Source organism: Camelina sativa, chromosome 5 (assembly GCF_030686135.1).
Source record: "Camelina sativa cultivar CO46 ecotype springtype chromosome 5, ASM3068613v1".
NCBI classification, from domain to species: domain Eukaryota; kingdom Viridiplantae; phylum Streptophyta; class Magnoliopsida; order Brassicales; family Brassicaceae; genus Camelina; species Camelina sativa.
The window spans coordinates 12,974,455-12,993,560 of record NC_141884.1 but is presented as its reverse complement, the minus strand read 5'-3'; the positions used below and the strand labels follow the sequence as shown (position 1 = coordinate 12,993,560).

General features: G+C 36.7%; 1 long non-coding RNA gene and 1 pseudogene across 50 annotated transcripts; one reads left to right on the top strand and one right to left on the bottom strand.

Moving 5' to 3' along the window:
• Positions 1 to 327: 327 nt before the first annotated feature.
• LOC109132845 (uncharacterized) lies at positions 328 to 3,707 on the bottom strand (annotated as a pseudogene).
• A 1,578-nt stretch (positions 3,708 to 5,285) lies between these two features.
• On the top strand, positions 5,286 to 19,101 carry LOC104786687 (3-isopropylmalate dehydrogenase 2, chloroplastic). Of its 50 annotated transcripts, none has more exons than XR_015556822.1 (60): positions 5,377 to 5,636; positions 5,734 to 6,144; positions 6,226 to 6,322; positions 6,424 to 6,491; positions 6,603 to 6,661; positions 6,749 to 6,780; positions 6,842 to 6,892; positions 7,251 to 7,323; positions 7,427 to 7,631; positions 7,728 to 7,817; positions 7,987 to 8,037; positions 8,196 to 8,277; positions 8,351 to 8,395; positions 8,577 to 8,650; positions 8,764 to 8,864; positions 8,975 to 9,011; positions 9,116 to 9,183; positions 9,281 to 9,465; positions 9,555 to 9,632; positions 9,725 to 9,779; positions 9,883 to 9,964; positions 10,074 to 10,169; positions 10,265 to 10,350; positions 10,464 to 10,555; positions 10,745 to 10,865; positions 10,974 to 11,065; positions 11,176 to 11,296; positions 11,404 to 11,494; positions 11,739 to 11,859; positions 11,954 to 12,065; positions 12,157 to 12,233; positions 12,350 to 12,423; positions 12,563 to 12,658; positions 12,746 to 12,856; positions 12,930 to 12,983; positions 13,070 to 13,210; positions 13,319 to 13,423; positions 13,895 to 14,005; positions 14,099 to 14,141; positions 14,303 to 14,591; positions 14,673 to 14,786; positions 14,896 to 14,962; positions 15,074 to 15,239; positions 15,322 to 15,353; positions 15,476 to 15,536; positions 15,830 to 15,881; positions 15,959 to 16,082; positions 16,236 to 16,372; positions 16,480 to 16,641; positions 16,733 to 16,814; positions 16,925 to 17,003; positions 17,126 to 17,167; positions 17,242 to 17,303; positions 17,441 to 17,525; positions 17,627 to 17,724; positions 17,822 to 17,926; positions 18,030 to 18,223; positions 18,298 to 18,385; positions 18,476 to 18,600; positions 18,752 to 19,101. It is a non-coding gene; the product is annotated as a 3-isopropylmalate dehydrogenase 2, chloroplastic (long non-coding RNA). The 50 variants fall into 50 exon arrangements; XR_015556823.1 differs by having other exon boundaries at positions 8,351 to 8,439; positions 8,548 to 8,650; positions 9,366 to 9,465; positions 10,074 to 10,164; XR_015556821.1 differs by having other exon boundaries at positions 8,351 to 8,439; positions 8,548 to 8,650.
• Positions 19,102 to 19,106: the final 5 nt, after the last annotated feature.

Genomic DNA, 19,106 nt, shown 5'->3' with positions numbered 1-19,106 from the left:
CTTAGGTATTCTTTACAATTATACATTTAGTGGACAATATGAATAGTAGACAAAACAAATTATGAATAGTGGACAAAACAAATTACTGACTCAGAGGATTAGTGGACCAAAATATATGCAACAGATAACTAAAATCGTAAAAGATAATGTCGTCCATTAAAGAAGATAAATCGACCAAAAACAAAATATAAGATAGAGACGACAATTACAATCGTAAGAGGTAATGTTGTTCCGCTAATGAGGATATCCAAGGGGTCCACAAAAAATTAGGATATCTACCAACACCTCTTATAAGTTTGAAGAAACACATAAACTTAAACAACTCTTTCAGATCAGCATGGAGCATGTCTTCCTGTTGTGACCACTGCCGAAACATCTTCCACACTTCGTGACTCTTTTCTTTTTCTGAAACATACAAAACATACAATGCAAAATGATTATTTCTTGGACACTGGACATTAGAAAGGGACAATGGAAAGTTATAAGCATACTCACGTGGTGGACTTCTCCTTTCGATGGAATTCGTTTTTTCTTTGGCCTCCCACCACCACGAACGGTCCTTGGTGGATTTACATCAACACCACCAAACTCTTCCGGAATGTCTGAATCTTTCTCATTTGGGACTGGCATAACGAGGCCTTCATACTTTTTCATCCATGCTCTAACAAAGTAGCACTCATCGATAAGTGACTACTCGTCCACATGTCTAACCCGACTAGCAGACAAAGCATGACAACAGGGAATTTTTAGGACATCAAAAACCCTACACATACATGTTTTCTTCTCCAAATTAACAGTGAAAACACAGCCATTGCCATCATTGACTTGGTATATCCAGTTACTAACAGAATATACACCACAGTCTTTTGACTCTTTTAGATGGTCTATTAACAAATCTTCAATTTCTGGAGTACACTTACTCTTTGTTTTACCTGCTAATGTCCTCCTACACCAGAACCACCTCATTAACATGGCCCTTAAGAATTCAACCATTGACACTATCGGATAGTCGACTGCCTTTTTCATAGCTGCGTTTAGTGACTCTGAGATGTTGCTACTCATTATATTGTACCGCGATCCAGGGAAGTGGGAAAGTGTCCAATGTGGCAAACCAATTTCCATAAGATAATCCGCGCACTCCTGATTACGATGCTCGATTTCTCTCCACCAATACCGAAAATCACCTACCATATACGCTCATGCAGCTTTTGAAACTATTCCAGCTAGTCCTTCGCAACCGAAATTATGCTTCACATTTTGGAACAGGTGTACTGTACAAGTAGCATGGTGAGCAAGTGGGTAAACTTTTGATAGGGCAGAGTAAATAGCTGCATGTCGGTCAGAAACAAAAACGAGGTCTTTCTCATCAGGAACAAACTTTTGCAAGTTTCTAAAAAACCATGTCCAACCGGCATCATTCTCTTTCTCAACAACGCCAAAACCAAGAGGATATATCTGCATATTCCCATCTTGTCCACTAGCTGCCACCAAACATCCTTTATACTTGCCTTTCATTGACGTCCCATCTATCACTATAACCTTTCGCAAATACTTATAACCAGCTATGGAAGCCCCAAAAGCGAAGAACAGATATTTAAACAAGGTTTTACCCGACTTCTTGTCGACGGTTGTGTGCATATCACTAATTGTACCTGGATTGGTTTGCTTCACCAAGTGGAAATAAGTGGCCAAAAACCGATAGTTGTCTTCCTCATTACCACGAGCAGCCTCAATAGCAAGTTCCTTCGCATTCCAAGCTTTCATATAACTAATGGTAACATTAAGCTCTTCCAAAACCATACTAGGCAATTCACAAGCCCTTGGACCTTTTTTCCCATTCGCAAATTTCGACTGCAATAATTTATCTAATATCTGAGCTGATGCCTTCTCACCATATCAACCCCTGCATGAAACATCACAGTTGTGTTTCAGCGTTACTGTTCTTATTTCCAAATTTTTGGAATTGGGATGTGTAGTTGCATAGATCCGCCAACCACAATTCTTATCTACACAAGTAACAATAACCCTCCCTGGGTCAGACTTCCCAATCTGAATGTGAAAAGCCTTTTCAAAGCATAAACAGCCAAAGTCTTTCTTAGTTCCTTCTTATTAGCAAATACTCGCCCAACATAAATTGCATCTCCTTCGCGCTTCAGGTCCATGTTCCTCTCTTCACTTGGTGCACCTCGCATATTATCATGAAATGGTGGTGCATCTTCCAACAATAATGGGTCCACCCCATCTATAACACCAGTCCTTTCCAAGAAAGGGCGATCTTCATCGTCACCTAATGTAAGTGCAAGTGCATCATCACCAACTGGTATATCTTCACATAATCGAATAACAGGCAGATCATCAGCAGTTGGATCAACGGGGCTACAATCTAAATCTCTCTCTCTAGACTCCTCTAATACACCATTACAACCAAGGGTGTCAACATGTTCATTTGAAACATTACCAACAACCATATTCCAACCACCCACACCTTTGTAAGGATCCCAATCTAACGGATAATCATTATTTATCCTTTCTGTCCATTCATCGATATCATAATCTTCCTCCTCCTCTTCGCTTGCCTCATTTTCGGTTGACAAGTCTTCCTGTGAATTTTCCACAATCCCGGCCACCTTATTCTCAGCAACCTGAGAATTCATAGAGATAATAGAGTTCTGCATATTTAAGTCCACGACTTCAATGGATGTTTCATACACCACACTCGGATGAATGTTGTCCATCGACGATGAATCATACATGTTGTCCATTACTGATGAGCCATTGTTTTTGTCTATCACACAAGAGTCTCCCATATTGTCCTTCAAAGATGAGTCATAAACTTTGTCCACCGAAAAGACATTGTTTTTGTCTACCGATCCAGATTCTCTTAAGTTGTCCTCCACATCAGTTGACAGGCTCAGAGGAATGTTGTCCATCAACGAGGAACCATACTTGTTGTCCATCAATAATGATCCATTGTTTTTGTCTATCAAACGAGAATCTCCCAAAGTGTCCACCGAAAATACATTGTTTCTGTCTATCGATCCAGATTCTCTTAAGTTGTCCTCCACCTCAGTTGACAGACTTTTTCCACTGCATCTTGTCCTCTTACCCACCACCAGGATTGCATCTTTGTCCACACACTGGTCCACCGTGGTCCTCTTCAGTTTCCTATTGGGATGTCCACTGCCTGCCGCATTCAATTTCTTGTTCACATCTATATTCTTCCATCTGTTTCTGTAAAAAGTTTCTACTTCCTCAGCATGAGCCACCATGACATCATCCTCAACATCAGGTAACAATTCGGCATGCGACCCAACTGATTCCTGGGTAGGTAAAACCATCTCACCAGCCACCGCAATATTTCCATCATTAACAATAGTGGTGACGTTTACGTACAAATTATTGCCACCGTCTAAAGTCCGTCTCTTTTTGAACTGGGCGAATTCCACCTCACTACAGATTGAAACCGGAGGGATTTTGTCTGCCGTGAATACCGAAGGATCACCTGGGTACCATGAACTCAAAACGACGGCGCTTTCCTTCGGGTTTAGACGGAATATAGCCTCTACTGCAGAAGTCAACTCGCGTATACTTTTCAGTTTCTCAATGGAGAGACACCTTGCCATTTCGCCCTGTTGCGGTACAAATTTCCACACCCCACTCTCAGAACACTTCCACTCACCACGATAAACACACACCGTTTCGTCCATTAAATCGTTTAACAACCTACGACAAAAAAGTTTGAATTTTTCCCTTTATATAAGTTTAGCTTACAGACGCAATAAAAGCTTCAAACTTTGGCCTCAAATCAAAATTTACTACACAACCACCACCATTATTGGCGGACGGACATTACCTGCTTCGCTGTCTCCCCGTTTCGTGTTTTTAATTTGTCCACCAACCAGAACTCATTAGCTTTCTCTAATACAACCGTAAATCCAAAACAAAACTCAGATCTAAAACATAAAAACAATTTGTCTCTCATATTCCAACACACACCCTTTTGTCCACAATTAATGCATGTCACGTCACATGTCCGCCAAAAACATACGACCACACAGAAAAAATTCCCGCCACCTTTTCTTTCGTTACAGACGCGGAGGACAATATCGTCAATCAACACCATGCCATATTGACAGATTTTGGCAAAAAAGCTTAAAAATACCCCATCTATTTTTTATTTGGAAGTTTAATACCTCGTCTTTTTTGGTTGGAAGAAAAATACCTCATTTAATTAAAACGTGTGATTTAATACTCAAACTAATAAATTTTGTTAGTTTCATACTTACGATTTTTTGACAAAAATAAAATTCTGTTTTTACCCTTACTATATCAATTAATAATTAATTTTAAATGACTTGGTATTAATTTATGGACAATTCTTGGATTCATCCCCACTTAATTAGGGAAACAAATTATTAATTAAAGAAAAAAATCTGTATATCATTCAATTTTAAAGTTATTAATTCCAAAATTTATATTATAGTTTTTAATTATAATATGTAAATCTAAATTACTTTTTTATAAATCTAAATTGACATATAATTTTGTTTAATTATGTAATTTAAACCCTAATCATTTTTTATAAACCCAAATTAAAATACAATTTTGTTTAATTGTAAAATCTAAACCCTAACCACTATTTTATAAACCCAAACCGACATATATTTTTTTTTTAATTTTAAAATCTAAACCCTAACCACTCTTTTATAAACCCAAACCGACATATAAATTTGTTTGATTGTAAAATCTAAACCCTACCACTATTTGTATACCCAAACCGACATATAATTTTGTTTAATTATAAAATCTAAACCCTAACCACTATTTTGTAAACCCAAACCGACATATAATTTCGTTTAATTGTAAAATCTAAACCCTAATCACTCTTTTGTAAACCCAAGAATTTTTCTTAATTTATAGGTTTATTTGAATTAAAATTAAGTTTATTTAATATTTCTTTTATTAATTTTAATTCAAATAAAATTATAAATTAATACCAAATCATTTAAAATTAATTATTAATTGATATAGTAAGGGTAAAAATGGAATTTTATTTTTGTCAAAAAATCGTAAATATGAAACTAACAAAATTTATTAGTTTGAGTATTAAATCACACGTTTTAATTAAATGAGGTATTTTTCTTCCAGTCAAAAAAGACAAGGTATTAAACTTCCAAATAAAAAATAGATGAGGTATTTTTAAACTTTTTTCCCTTTTCTTATAGGCATTGGAGAAATTTTTTAAATAAAATGTGGCAAAACTGGCAAAATTTCCTTTTTTTTTTGGGTTGTGACCGTTTTTTTCTTTTGACCGTTTTTTTTTTTTTTGACCGTTTTTTTTTTTTTGACCGTTTTATAAAAACTCTCTGACGCTCCTGGAGAAATCAAAATCAGTTTAGAGAGAGAGAGAGAGGGAGTGCGAGAGAGAGATCGTTCGATTCTAACGGCGGCGAGGCAGAGAGAGAGAGAGACCGTTCGATCCTAACGGCGGCGAGAGAGAGAGAGAGACCGTTCGATCCTAACGGCGGCGAGAGAGAGAGACCGTTCGATCCTAACGGCGGCGAGAGAGAGAGAGACCGTTCGATCCTAACGGCGGCGAGAGAGAGCAAGCGGACCTGAAGAACAAGTCAGAGGAGGTATCGACGTATCGTTTCGTGTTCTTCTTCAATTTAAATTTTCTTGCTTTTGGAAATTTTTAGGGTTTGTTTCTATGTTTGGGTGAAACTGAAACAGGTCTTGACTCTTGCGTGTTCGTGGACGAGGACTGAGACGATGATTTGATTCGACTCAGAAAAAACACGGTCGCCGGCGTGCGTGCGTGTTCGGTGACTCAAACTGATCGATTACAAAATAAAAGATCTTTGTCTTATCGGCGTTGTTCTTCTTGTTATCGTTTTTTTTCTTCTTTTTCTTTCTTTCTTTCTTTCTTTCTTTCTTTCTTTCTAATGTATTGATTCTTTTCACTGCTAAGTTTGTTGTCAGGACGGTGATGTGTGGTTTGGTTGAGCTGTCATGATGCGTCTCTGGAGGTTTAGCACTTTGAGCCCAATTGATCTCTTTATCTATCATGTCTTCTTAGCTTCTATCATGTTGTTAGTCGAAGCTTTAACAATGCCAATGACAAGAGACTGCTTCTGCCCCCAGGTATGAAGTTTAGAACACTAATGTCTTAATACTTATAGTTTTTTTTACATTATTGGTTTGTTTTTCTTTTTCTGTGATCAGCTTCCTGCTAGTTCCAATTCTTACATGACAAGTGATCCTGGTGTTGTGAACTACTTCAATCTTTTGTTAGAGAGATGAAGCTCAATCGTCAAGTCAGGCAAGTCAGACTCATTACTCACTATCACTCAATACATTTGTTTCAATTTCCCATCCATATGAGAGACTGAGAATTTTGTTTTCCTGCTTGTGCCTCTCTAGATGATGGAGATATTATCAAGGATGATGCTAAACTCGTGGACCCAAATGATGGTAGAATTCTCTTCACTGTAAGTCATCTCAAAATCCTCTGCTTTTCTTTATTTTCTTCTGTTTCAAGTTTATCTATCTCCCTCAACCAATGATCCTTTTTGTTTTTTTTTTTTTTTTGGAACAACAAGGTACCAGAATTCAGGGCAAAACCCTTGATTTTACTGAGCCAAATGGAGTCCAGAAGCAGGTACATTGTGTTTTATTTATTTCTTTGTCTTTTGTTTTTTTATTCAAACATGTAACAAGAATCTCAGGTTTATGTTTCGTTTTGCAGGTTTGCTTACAATGCTTGAAGCTAAGTATAAGGTATGAAAAAACATGTTCCATTATTCACTAATGCTTCTTCTAATTCTTTATTTTTGTGCAGATTGGAGATATGCTATGGTTTGAAGAATGAATAAGATTCAGAACCAAAAAGGTAAAACATCAAACTGATTCTTCTTGTTATAGGTGTCTTTGACTCAATACATCTTCCGTTCTCGTCCACTTCGATTTCCCAATCTTTAAGTCAGTAAGTTGCTTTAAACACACAGATTTACTTTATTTCAATTTTATAAACTGTAATGCATTTTCAGATACTCGAAGAGAGCTAAATGGTGTCATGAGTGTTTTCTTTGTTTCTTGTTTTTCTTTCTATCAACAGTGTAACAAGAATCTCAGGTTTATGTTTCGTTTTGCAGGTTTTCATAAAGTGGATGTGTTTGGAAAAAACATTTTGCAGTAATTTTTTTTTTTTGAGCTCTTCACAGTAACGTTTTTGAGTTATGTTTGGTTAGGCTGAAGGGAAAGAAGAAGTAGAAAATGATGAAGAAGTTGAAGAATCAGAGGTAGAAGAATCTGATTACAGAGGTTATTATCAGGTTCACTTATTGTCCACATTAATTGTAACATTGTGATTCTTCTTCTCAAGTTTCTTTAAAACTTTGTTCTTCTTAAATGTTTGTTTTTGTAGAATCAAGACTTCAATGATGGTGATAGACGATTATAATTAGGCAGATGATGGAGGGATAATATGGGGATATTAAATAGTGGGTTTCTTTCTTTCTTTGGGCTGAAACAGGTGTGTGTTCGTGTTTTCCAACCAAGACGATGATTGAAGAAAGAAGAAGGTTCATAGCAAAGCAATCAGATGATGCTCTTCTCGGAGCTGTTGGATGGTATGTGGTATACTCGAAACTTTCATTTTAATTTTTTTTCTTGACAATATTATATTTGTATTTTGGATTCATCTGAAGTTAGGATTTTTGTTGCAGGTTCGTGCGGCTCTTGAAGTATTTGTCAATTTTAAGACCGATAACAGTGTTAAAGTGACGAGAGAGTAAACAGGCCTGAACAAGTCAGAGGTATCTTCTCGTTTTCTTCTAAACCTATGAATCTACGTATTTGATTTTCGTGTGAATATTTTTGCTTATAAAATAAGAGTATCACTTTTGTATTATATTGGGAATTTTAAATTGTTCTGCTATTATAATGTATTAAGGAAGATTCTTCTAATTCTCTATTTTTGTGCAGATGGGTGATATGCTATGAGTTTGAAGAAAGAAGAAGATTCAGAACCAAAAGGTAACAATATCAAACTGCTTCTTCTTGTTATAGGTGTCTTTGGCTCAATACGTCTTCCTTTCTCGTCCACTTTGATTTGCCAATCTTTAAGTCAACAAGTTGCTTTAAATCGCAGATTATATTTATTTGATTATTTATAAACTGTAATGCAATTTCAGATACTCGGAAGAGCACAATCTGTTAAGCGGGAATCAAGAACCAGTTTAACCTTTTGATCATTCATCCGGGAGCTTACTGGAGGTCAGTATTAAGTGATTTCATTTGTTGTGGTTATCAAATTGTCAAAGATTGTGTCTTTCCTTGTTGAATATAGGTATTTGCAATGGGCATCCTCGAGGCTTTACCACAAATGGACAAGGTGAGGAAGTTTGCTTTTGTACTGAGTCCTATTCTGCAAGTGAGGTATCATGTTTTCGCATTTACTAGACTTTTAATTTTGCTGGAAAAGTATTTGACGTCTGGTTAATGTAGGAGTTGCTCGATATCATTCTTGTTTCTGATGCTACTTAGGTTGATCACATTGCTCGTGTCTTTGCAAGTGATGGATGTTCAGAGGACATGGCGTCTTCAACTCTCATCTGATTTGACGAGAAACTCCACAACAATAAAAAAGGTATACATTCTTGGGGTTTACTGTGGGTTTCTTCATCCGAGTGTTTTGCTTTCTTAAATATGACTTTTGTTTCGTAGATAAGATCTTAATTAATGGGTTTGTTTATTTTGGAGATTCTGTGAAACATCTCTCCACATAAAACAACTCATCACCGGAGGAGAGAAGAAGCTCAGTCGTTGACGCAAAGACTCCATTACTTTTCCCAACAATTCAGGCAAGTCGTTCCATTACTCAACAAAATCACTCAATACATTCGTTTCAGTAGTTCCCCTCCCATAAGTGAGACTGAGACTTTTTTAGTTTTCTTGTTTGCTGCTTCTCTAGAAATTGGAGATATATGGGGGTTCACTCGTCTTGTTCTGTAAGTCATCTCATAATCCTCTGCTTTTCTTTATTTTATTATGTTTCAAGTTTATCTATCTCTCTTCACCAGTAATCTTTTTTTTTTTTGTTTTGAACAACAAGGTGCTACTGAAGTGTAACGCACCAGAACTGACTCAAGCCAAAGGCAGTAATCAGAAAAATGCATAAAGGTAGTTGACATTCTTAATAACCATTCTGATACCCCAAATGTGTCTCAGGTTCCTCTTGTTATAGTTTATTTTAATGTGTAGATTCCTTTAACTGCAGGTAAACGAGTGTTTAATACTTAGCTAGCACTACCATTCTGAGTCATCAAAATCAAAGCCATCACAAGGGAAAAGCTAGATGACAGGTGAGTCAGTTATTGTTTCAAAATCAGCAAGCTCTTCACTCCACAACTCCAGCTTTTGCCTGCACCACAAAGAAGTACACCACGTCTGCCATAATTCAAGGTAGTCTTATTAATAACGATTCTGATACCCAAATCTGGTATCACGTTTCTTTTGTAACAGTTTTCTGCCCATTTATTGCCTCACTGCAGGAAAACATAGCTAGCTCTACCAAACTGATTCAGGAAAATAGAGCTCTCCAAAAGCAAAAGCTAGATGATGCAAGACAAGTGAGCCCAATTGTTACAAAAACAGCATGTTTCACTTGTAATCTCACTCTGCATAACAGAAACTCTTTCCTCCTCATCTGTAATTTATGTAGATTCTCTCAACGACAACAACAAAACAAGTCAACAACAACAACGGATAAAACCTCTGTAAGTAAACTTTAGATCCTTATCTTGATTTTATTTTCTTCTGTTGCAAGTTTTATCCTTCAACCAAGCATTGTTGATGAGTATATTTTTCGTGTATTTGCAGGTGATGAACATAAGAGGACGTTGTTTTCAGGACGTCTTCAACTCTCATCTGAGTTGACGAGAAACTCTACAACCAGAAAAAGGTAACTATTCTTGGTTTTTCTTCAACTCTCATCCGAATGTTTTGGTATTTAAATAAGAGTGTTGTTTTTTATATGGGATCTTAATTGATGGGTTCGTTTCTTTCTCTAGATTCTTTGAAACAGCTCTCTACAAAAAACAACTCATCACCAGGGAGAAGAAGCTTAATCGTTGAGGCTAAGACTCCATGTTGTTCGAACAAGTCAGGCAAGTCGTTCCATTACTCACAATCACTCCATACGTTTGCTTCAGATCCCCATCCATAAGTTAGACTGAGATTTTTGGTTTTGTTGCTTCTCTAGATGATGGAGATTCAGTTTCTTCTCATTAATGTTAGGGATGATGCTGAATTATCACCCAAACGGTGGAAATCCCCTCTTCTTGCACTGTAAGTCATCTCAAAATCCTCTCTGCTATTATTTATTTTGTTCTGTTTCAAGTTTATCCATCTCCCTCAACCGATGATCCTTTCCTTTTTTTTGTTTTCTGTTGAAAAACAAGGTGCTACTCGACAAGGCACCAGAATTCAAAGCAAGACCCTGTGAACAAAAAGGTACCAGTCATTGCTTCATGCCAACAATTCCCTTCCACAGGTAATAAACTATTGAAACTCTATGATTCCTCTTAACTTTTCTCGCATCTTCTTTTGTTTCTTCTTGGAATTATATTTTGATTGAATTCCAACATGCTGCTATTTTACTTGTCCATAACCGACGTAAGCGAGCATTGACAAGAAATTCCGACATGCTGCTGTTTAAATTTTTTTTTTTTTTTGGTTTCAGTTTTAGATGGAATGTGACTGAGATATGCCATGGGTTTGAAGAATGAAGAAGATTGTGACTGAGTAACAACATCAAATTTTCTAGTTATAGATGTCTTTCACTCAATACGTCTGCAAGAGAGGTATCATGTTTTCGCATTTACTAGACTTTTAATTTTGCTGGAAAAGTATTTGACGTCTGGTTAATGTAGGAGTTGCTTAATTGCATTCTTGTTTCTGATTCTGCTTAGGTTGATCACATTGCTTGTGTTGCATTTGATTTTGGGAAGCAAAGGTGCGGGGTAAACTTTGTTCAGTTGACAAGGCTACTACTATCTTGGAGGTAAATTCTTGATAACTGCATACAAGTATAAAACTTCCAGCTAAACTAGAAACTTTTGTGATAGATCCAGACCTCATGTTTTTTTCTTTCTGAAATTTCTTTGGGTGCAGGGATCGCTCGCTGTTGTGGAGGAAAATAGTCATATCAATGGCTTCAGAGTATACTGAGGTTGAAGCGAGTCATCTCTTGATTGACACTGCTGTGATGGATCTTGTTCGGCACCCGGGACAGGTTTTTTTTCTTTCTGAAAGCCAGTCCAATCTGGAACACTTTTTCCAGCTCCTCATGTATTAACTCCCATGATTTACAAAATGCATTTTAACTTTGTTATGTCCCAGTTCGATACCATTCTCATTCTGACTGGGATGATTTTTGCTGATATTCTTTCTGATGTCGTGGCCAGAGGTTCTCCCAATTATCATTGGAAGGGTCTCTCTCTCTCTTGTTCCCTTTCTCTTAATGTTGTTGCTGTTTAATCTTATTTGCGAGAACTTACTGTTTTCTGCTTAGAATTTGTATTAGAAATTGAAAGATGTTAGTATGAGAAATTGGCGAGATTTTTTTTCTGAAGAAAGGGATTTAGAATCGTGGGTGGGGTTATTTCGTTGTAATCAAAATGGTTATTTCTTAGCCGCTGAAATGTCTAAGAGATTGCGTCTTTCCTCTGTATTAGGACTGGAATTTAGCTTACGGGAGATGCCTATTGGAAGAGCTTCTCTGGGAGTTCCCTTTCCGGAGGAGACCATCGCAGCTGCAAAAGAATCAGATGCAGTGCTTCTTGGAGCCATTGGAGGGTATGTCTTCTCTCTTGTCCCAACCTATGTTGTTGGCTCTAATTTTTTTTGGGAAATACAGTTTCTCATATTTTCATGTTCGGTATGATTTAAGGTACAAGTGGGATAACAGTGAAAAGCATTTGAGGCGTGAGAAGGGGTTACTTCAGCTTCGTGCAGGTATTAAAGTCTTTGCAAATCTGAGACCTGCTACAGTTGTGCCATAGGTAACCATCCTCAGCCTAATCTCAGAAATTCTTGGTAGTCTGAACTTTGTTTCTTGTGTGAACTTCAAATTTTTGTTTTGTTTTTATACAGTTAGTGGATGCTTCCGCCTTGAAGAGAGAGGTAGCAGAAGGTGTTGATCTTAAATATTGTAAAAGATCTTACATGAGGTCAGTTTAATTAGTTTATTAAATTTTAAAACTGATTGTAATTCTTGTCTTTCTCGTTATGTAGTGGGACAGTTTCTTTAGATATGATGTCTCACGATTAGGTATTTGTTTTGTAGAGCCAAGGGGCATAAAGACCAATGAAAACGGCGAAGAAGTTGTGTTGAACAGTGAGGTTTATGCAACCCTCGAGGTACATGATTGAAAATCTCAGATACAGATTTCCGTGGATAGATTGTTAAGTACTACAGACTAATATTTTAAAGCAGTTTTTATGTTCCTCGGATTGATAAAATTGCTCACTGATGCCAATGCAATATTTTCCTCTGCAGGCCACTATTTAATGGATGGAACGAGTAACAACACTAGCCTCTGAATATGTTGATGTTGACAATGCTGCGATGCAGCTTGTTCGTGACCCCAAACAGGTACGTGTATTTGCCAAACTAGTCAGCGTTGATAACGGTTTGGAAATTGTGTAAATACTTACAATGGATACAGTTTCATATGTGCAGTTTACACCATTGCTACAAACAACAAATTAGGTGATATATTATTATCCGGTGAAGCTTCAGTGAATCACATGAAACATTGGAATGCTGCCATCTTCTAGTCTTAGTGATTCGGTATAATATAAATCGATCTGATTTACTATGCAGTAGATCTTGTCTAAACATAAACCCTTCATGCTTAATACAGCGACCTGGACTCTTTGAACCTTTACATGGTTCTGCACCTGATATTGCTTGACAGGTGCTAACTGTATTTCCCTTATATTAAAACTACTTCCATGCCCCCAAAAATAAAGTGCACAACTTCTCTATTCTTTGAATTTCCAGGATAAGACGAACCAATTGGCAACCATTCTCAGCGCTACAATGCTTCTGAAATACGGACTTGGAGAAGAAAAGGCAATAAAGAGGATTGAAGTTGCAGTGTTGGTTGGTTTCCGAACTGAAGACGTTTACTATGTGGGAACAGTATGTTTCTTAATCCAGTCTTGTAACACGTGTTTCCTTTTCCTGAAAAACGTCCCGAGTTAGTGTACAAAGTACAATTCTTTTAAAGATACATCTAACTCTGTGCAGTGGAATGTGGAATGCTTATTAGTTATTACTCTAGATGTTCAGTGGATCTACTACAGCCTTGTGCTGCTGGTCCGATAGAGCAACCTACTTGCCCATTTTGTCTTGGTAAAGTCTTAACTATTCAAATATATGCAGAAATATGGCTTAGTGTAGCGCTAGAAAGTGTGAGTAGTACATGTATTATTACTAAGATTGACAGTAACTCTTTACTATGTAGTCCAAACAGATGCAGTTACTAGGTAGTAGACCTGCCTCATTGTTCCTTGAAACATTTGAATATGTAACCTCTTCACTTTTTTTTCTCCCAAAAGAAATGTAGTCACAGACTGGCATCCCCACAATGATCCGTCACATTTGCGTTTAACATTGTTTTTTTATATTTTTATACATGAATGAATTATTTAGGGTTTAGTTAGAGACAACTTGGTCTCCTCTTATTATATTAATAATCACCTGAAGAACAAGTCAGAGGAGGTATCGTTTCGTGTTTCAATTTAATTTTTCGTATGAATGTTTATTTTTTGCTTCTGGAAATTTTTATGGTTTGTTTCTCTTTTTTGGGTGAAACTGAAACAGGTCTTGTGTGTTCGTGGACGAGGACTGACGATGATTTGATTCGACTCAGAACAAACACGGTCGCCGGCGTCAGTGTTCGTTGACTCAAACTAATCAATTACAAAACAAAAGGTAATAGATAGGTCTTTTGTCTTCTCGGCGTTGTTCTTCTTGTTATAGTTTTTTTTTTCTTTCTTTCTAATGTGTTGCTTCTTTTCACTGCAGGAGTGCAGGATTAGGGTTAAAAACGTAGCTAGCACTACCAGAGGTATCTTTCTAAACCCTATCGATTTTGAACTTTTCATTCTGCTATTATAATTACAGAGGTGGTGTCAATGTTTTGCTTTTGAAGTAAGAGTAGTTCGTTCTTGTATCTTAATTAACTAATGGGTTTGTTCCTTTCTTTTGCCTGGTGAAACGACTATACAGGTTTGTGTCTGTGGCTGTGTGTTCCCAAACCAGGACAATGACCCATACTTCTCCAAGGACGTACGAAAGCATCAAGGTTTATCACTGAGAGGGAGGGGACTTATCTTGTAAGTCTCTTGTTGTCAGGACGGTAATCTGTGGTTTGGTTGAGCTGTCATGATGCGTCTCTGGAGGTCTAGCACTTTGAGCCCAATTGATCTCTTTATCTATCCTCGTCTTTTTAGCTTCTATCATGTTGTTTAGTCAAAGCTTTAGAATGCCAATGACAAGAGACTGCTTCCGCCCCCAGGTATGAAGTTTAGAACACTTAATTACCTTATTGTCTAATACTTGTATGTTTTTTACATTATTGGTTGTCTTTCTTTTTCAGTGATAGGCTTCCTGCTAGTTCCAATTCTGACATGACAAGTGATCCTGGTGTTGTGACTTGTAAGGAACTACTTCAATCCTTTGGTAGAGTGATGAAGTTCAATCGTCAACTCAGGCAAGCCAGACTCCATATTACTCACAATCACTCAATACATTCGTTTCAGTTCCCCATCCATATATATGTGAGACTGAGATTTCTCTTTTTCATGCTTTTGCTTCTTTAGATGATGATGATATTATTAGTGATGATGCTGAATCGTGGACCCAAATGATGTTGAAATCCTCTTCACTGTAAGTCATGTCAAAATCCTAATCTTTTCTTTATTTTGTTCTGTTTCAAGTGTTTCTATCTCCCTCAGCCAATGATTCTTTTTTCTTTTTTTTTTTTTGTTGAACAACAAGGTACTAGTCAAGTGGAAACTCGGCGACAAGGCACCAGAATTCAGTTCAAAACCCTTGATTTTACTGAGCTAAATGGAGTCCAGAAGCAGGTCTATTGTTAACTGATAAATCGTAATGCAATTTCAGATACTCGAAGAGCACGGCCTGTGATGGAGTCAAGAAGCAGGTACATTGTTCTATTTGTTTCTTTTAGTTTTTGTTTTATCAACAGTATAACATGAATTTCAAGATTATGTTTCGTTTTGCAGGTTTGCCTGAAAAGCTTGACGCTAAGTATAAGGTATGATAAAAAAACATTTTTGTATAATCTCAGATTTTTATTTTTTACCAAGGCTGGTTGTTTAATTCAGACTTAGAAAAATATATTAAGGAAGATTCTTCTAATTCTCTGTTTTTGTGCAGATCGGAGATATGCTATGGGTTTGTCAAACTGATTCTTTTTATTAAATGGAGTAAGAAGCAGGTATATCGTGTTTTATTTGTTTCTGTTTTTTTTTTTAATCAACAGTGTAACAAGAATCTCAGGGTTTATTGCATAACTTAGATGTGTTTGAAAAAAGCTTGAAGCTTAGTTTAAGGTATGAAAAAACACAATTTTCAGTAAATTGTTTTTCAGAGTAACGTTTTTGAGTTATGTTTTGTTAGGCTGAGTAAAAAGTATGAAAAGAACAATTTCACACTTCAGACTGCAGTGCCAAATTTAAAACTGATTCTAGTGATTGATGAGTTTTTTCTTTAATATGGTTTTGGTTGCAGGTCTGAGTGATGAGTTAAGATATGCGTACTAAAGAATCGAGTCCAGAAGCAAGTATATTGTGTTTTATTTGTTTTTTGTTTTTTAACCAACACTGTAACAAGAATCTCAGGTTTTGTTTCGTTTTGCAGGTTTGCATGAAAAGCTTGAAGCAAAGTAAAATATATTACGGAAGCTTCTTCTAATTCTCTATTCTTGTGCAGATGGGTGATATGCTATGAGTTTGAAGAATGAAGAAGATTTAGAACCAAAAAGGTACCAAACTGTTTCTTCTTGTTATAGGTGTCTTTGGCTCAATACGTCTTCCTTTCTCTGTCCACTTTGATTTACCAATCTTTAAGTCAGCAAGTTGCTTTAAATCGCAGATTATATTTATTTGATTATTTATAAACTGTAATGCAATATTAGATACTCGGAAGAGCACGATCTGTTAAGCGAGCTAAATGGATTTAATAAGCAGTTTAACCTTTTGATCATTCATCCGGGAGCTTACTGGACAAGGTGAGGAAGTTCGCTTTTGTACCATGTCCTATTATGCAAGTGAGGTACATGTTTCCGCATTTACTAGACATTTAATTATGCTGGAAAACTATTTGACGTCTGGTTAATGTAGGAGTTGCTCAATTGCATTCTTGTTTCTGATTCTGCTTAGGTTGATCACATTGTCGTGTTGCATTTGATTTTGGGAAGCAAAGGTGCGGTAAACTTTGTTCAGTTGACAAGGCTACTACTATCTTGGAGGTAAATTCTTGATAACTGCCGGAGGTTCTCCCAATTACCTAAATTGGGCCTCAGCTAGCTGGGTCTTTTGAAGGTTCTCTCTCTTGTTCCCTTTCCTTTAATGTTGTTGCTGTTTAATTTCATTTGCGAGAACTTACTGTTTTCTTTTGGGTGAGACGAAACAGGTCTTTGTGTTCGTGTTCCAGCCAGGACGGACGATGCTTTCTTGTCTCAGAACACAAAAACGGTCGCCGGCGTGTTCTTACAGTAAAACAACATCAAACTTGATTAAAAGCTAATCTAGGTCTTTGTCTTGTCGGCGACGTTCCTCTTGTTATAGTTTTTTGTTTTTAATGTGTTGATTCTTATAACTGCAGGGAAATGAGTGTTAAAAACGTAGTTACCACTACCAATCTGATTCAGCAAAGGCGACAAGAGAGCAAAACAAGTCCAGAGGTATCTTTCTACCCCTATTAATCGATTTGCCAATGTTTTGCTTTTGAAAGAAGAGTTTCGTTTTTGTGTATGGGATCTTAATTAATGAGTTTGTGTTTCGTTTTGGGTGAAACATGACTCAGATTTTTTTCAAGGACGTACGAAGTAGATTCAGAACAAAAACGGTCTTTGTCTTGTCCGCTTCCCCGAATTTGTTTTCATTTAGGCTGGTTGTTTTAACGAAGCTTCTTCTATGCAGATCGGATATATGATCCAAACAAAAGCAAACCTTCCCCAACGGTAACAACGTCAAACATAGAGGTATATAGCTTTTATCAAGATAGCGGCCTTGTCAGAAGTCCTTCTCCAAGCAGTTTATATATGGTTCACTCTTTATATATATATGATGAGTACGTAATAACATCTGGTGGAAGTTATTTGTTTTCGTGTCTTTGCAGGTGATGATCAGAAGAAGACGTTGTTTTCGTGGTATTGCTTCAACTCTCATCTGATTTGGCCAGAAACTCCACAACAACAAAAAAGGTATACATTCTTGTGTTTCTTCATCTGAGTGTTTTGCTTTCTTAAATATGACTTTTATTTCATAGATAAGATCTTAATTAATGGGTTTGTTTCTTTTGGAGATTCTGTGAAACATCTCTCCACATAAACAACTCATCGCCGGAGAGAAGAAGCTCAGTCGTCGACGCAAAGACTCTATTACTTTTTCCGAACAAGTCAGGCAAGTCGTCTCATTACTCAATACGTTCGCTTCAGTAGTTCCCCATCCATAAGTGAGTCTGAGATTTTTTTTTGGTTTTCTTGGCTTCTGCTTCTAGATGGTGGAGATATATGGAGGTTCACTCTTTCTTCCTGTTAATAATATTAGGGATGATGCTGAACTATGCCCCAATTGATGGAAAATAACCTCTTCTTATTGTTCTGTAAGTCATCTCAAAATCCTCTCTGCTTTTCTTTACTTTTATTTTTCTGTTTCAAGTTTATCTATCTCCCTCAACCAGTAATCTTTTTGTGTCGCTGCGGAAGATGAAGCTTCTTCTGATGTAAATCATCGTGGGAACTCTGAAGAATCTGCTACTTCTCCAAGACATGTTACATCTAGACCAGACTCATTCTGAGGATGTGGATCATACATCATTTGGTCAGCTGCAAAATATGGATCCACCTGCAGACCTGCTGAATCTTGTTAATTATATGGATACTTTCATAATAAAATAGATGTAAGTGTTAATTATATCGTTGTATACATTACATGTACCTTGTTTGATGCTTGGATTTGTTTTCTCGATCGCAGGAGCAATTTGAACCAACTGAGGAAAATACAATAGAAACCGTTTGTTCGGATGCCACGGCCCACGGGAACAATTAAAGAGAAGCAAGAGGTAAGCCATTATCATAATCCAAAGTTACAATGCTCTGTTTATAATTAATCAAAAGTGTATAACTCTTCTGCTTAACATTGAACATGAAAGTATGAGGGATCTGAAGTAGCGTACAATGATGAGCCTATATATTCAAAAGACCACAGACAGTCCATTGATCCATTGGTTGTATAACTTAAGAACAATCAAACTGATGGTATCAATTAATGAAATGGGTAAGCTACGACTAAGCTTGAGATAATTGCCTTTGATGAAATCAAATTGTTTAATTTCTTTTGATACTCAAGTGAGACTCTTATAAGCTTTTTGGTTTTAAACTTCTAACTTTTACAAGGAACACAATCTGATTCTCCAGTTTCGATGCAGAGAATTCATCGCATTTCAGGAAAGTCAACAAAGAACCAAGTCATTTTAATTTGGTGTATTATCAAACATCAAATATAGCTGCAGCGACCAATTTATACAGTGCTAATATGCATACAAAACAGGGAGAAATGAATGATAAGATTTTTGTGTAGATAGGAAAATTTTGTTTGTGCTGTATTATTATCAAATATATGTTTCATACAAAAATATAGCGAGAGAGAGTGTATAGGTTTTTTTTGTGAGTGCTTTGCTTCCTTAGAGCTCACGGCAACTAAGAGATCCACTTTTGACTTTTTCTTGGGCTTTGTAAATTTTCATGTGTCTTGTATAAAAAGATGATTTTGTCTTTACTCTT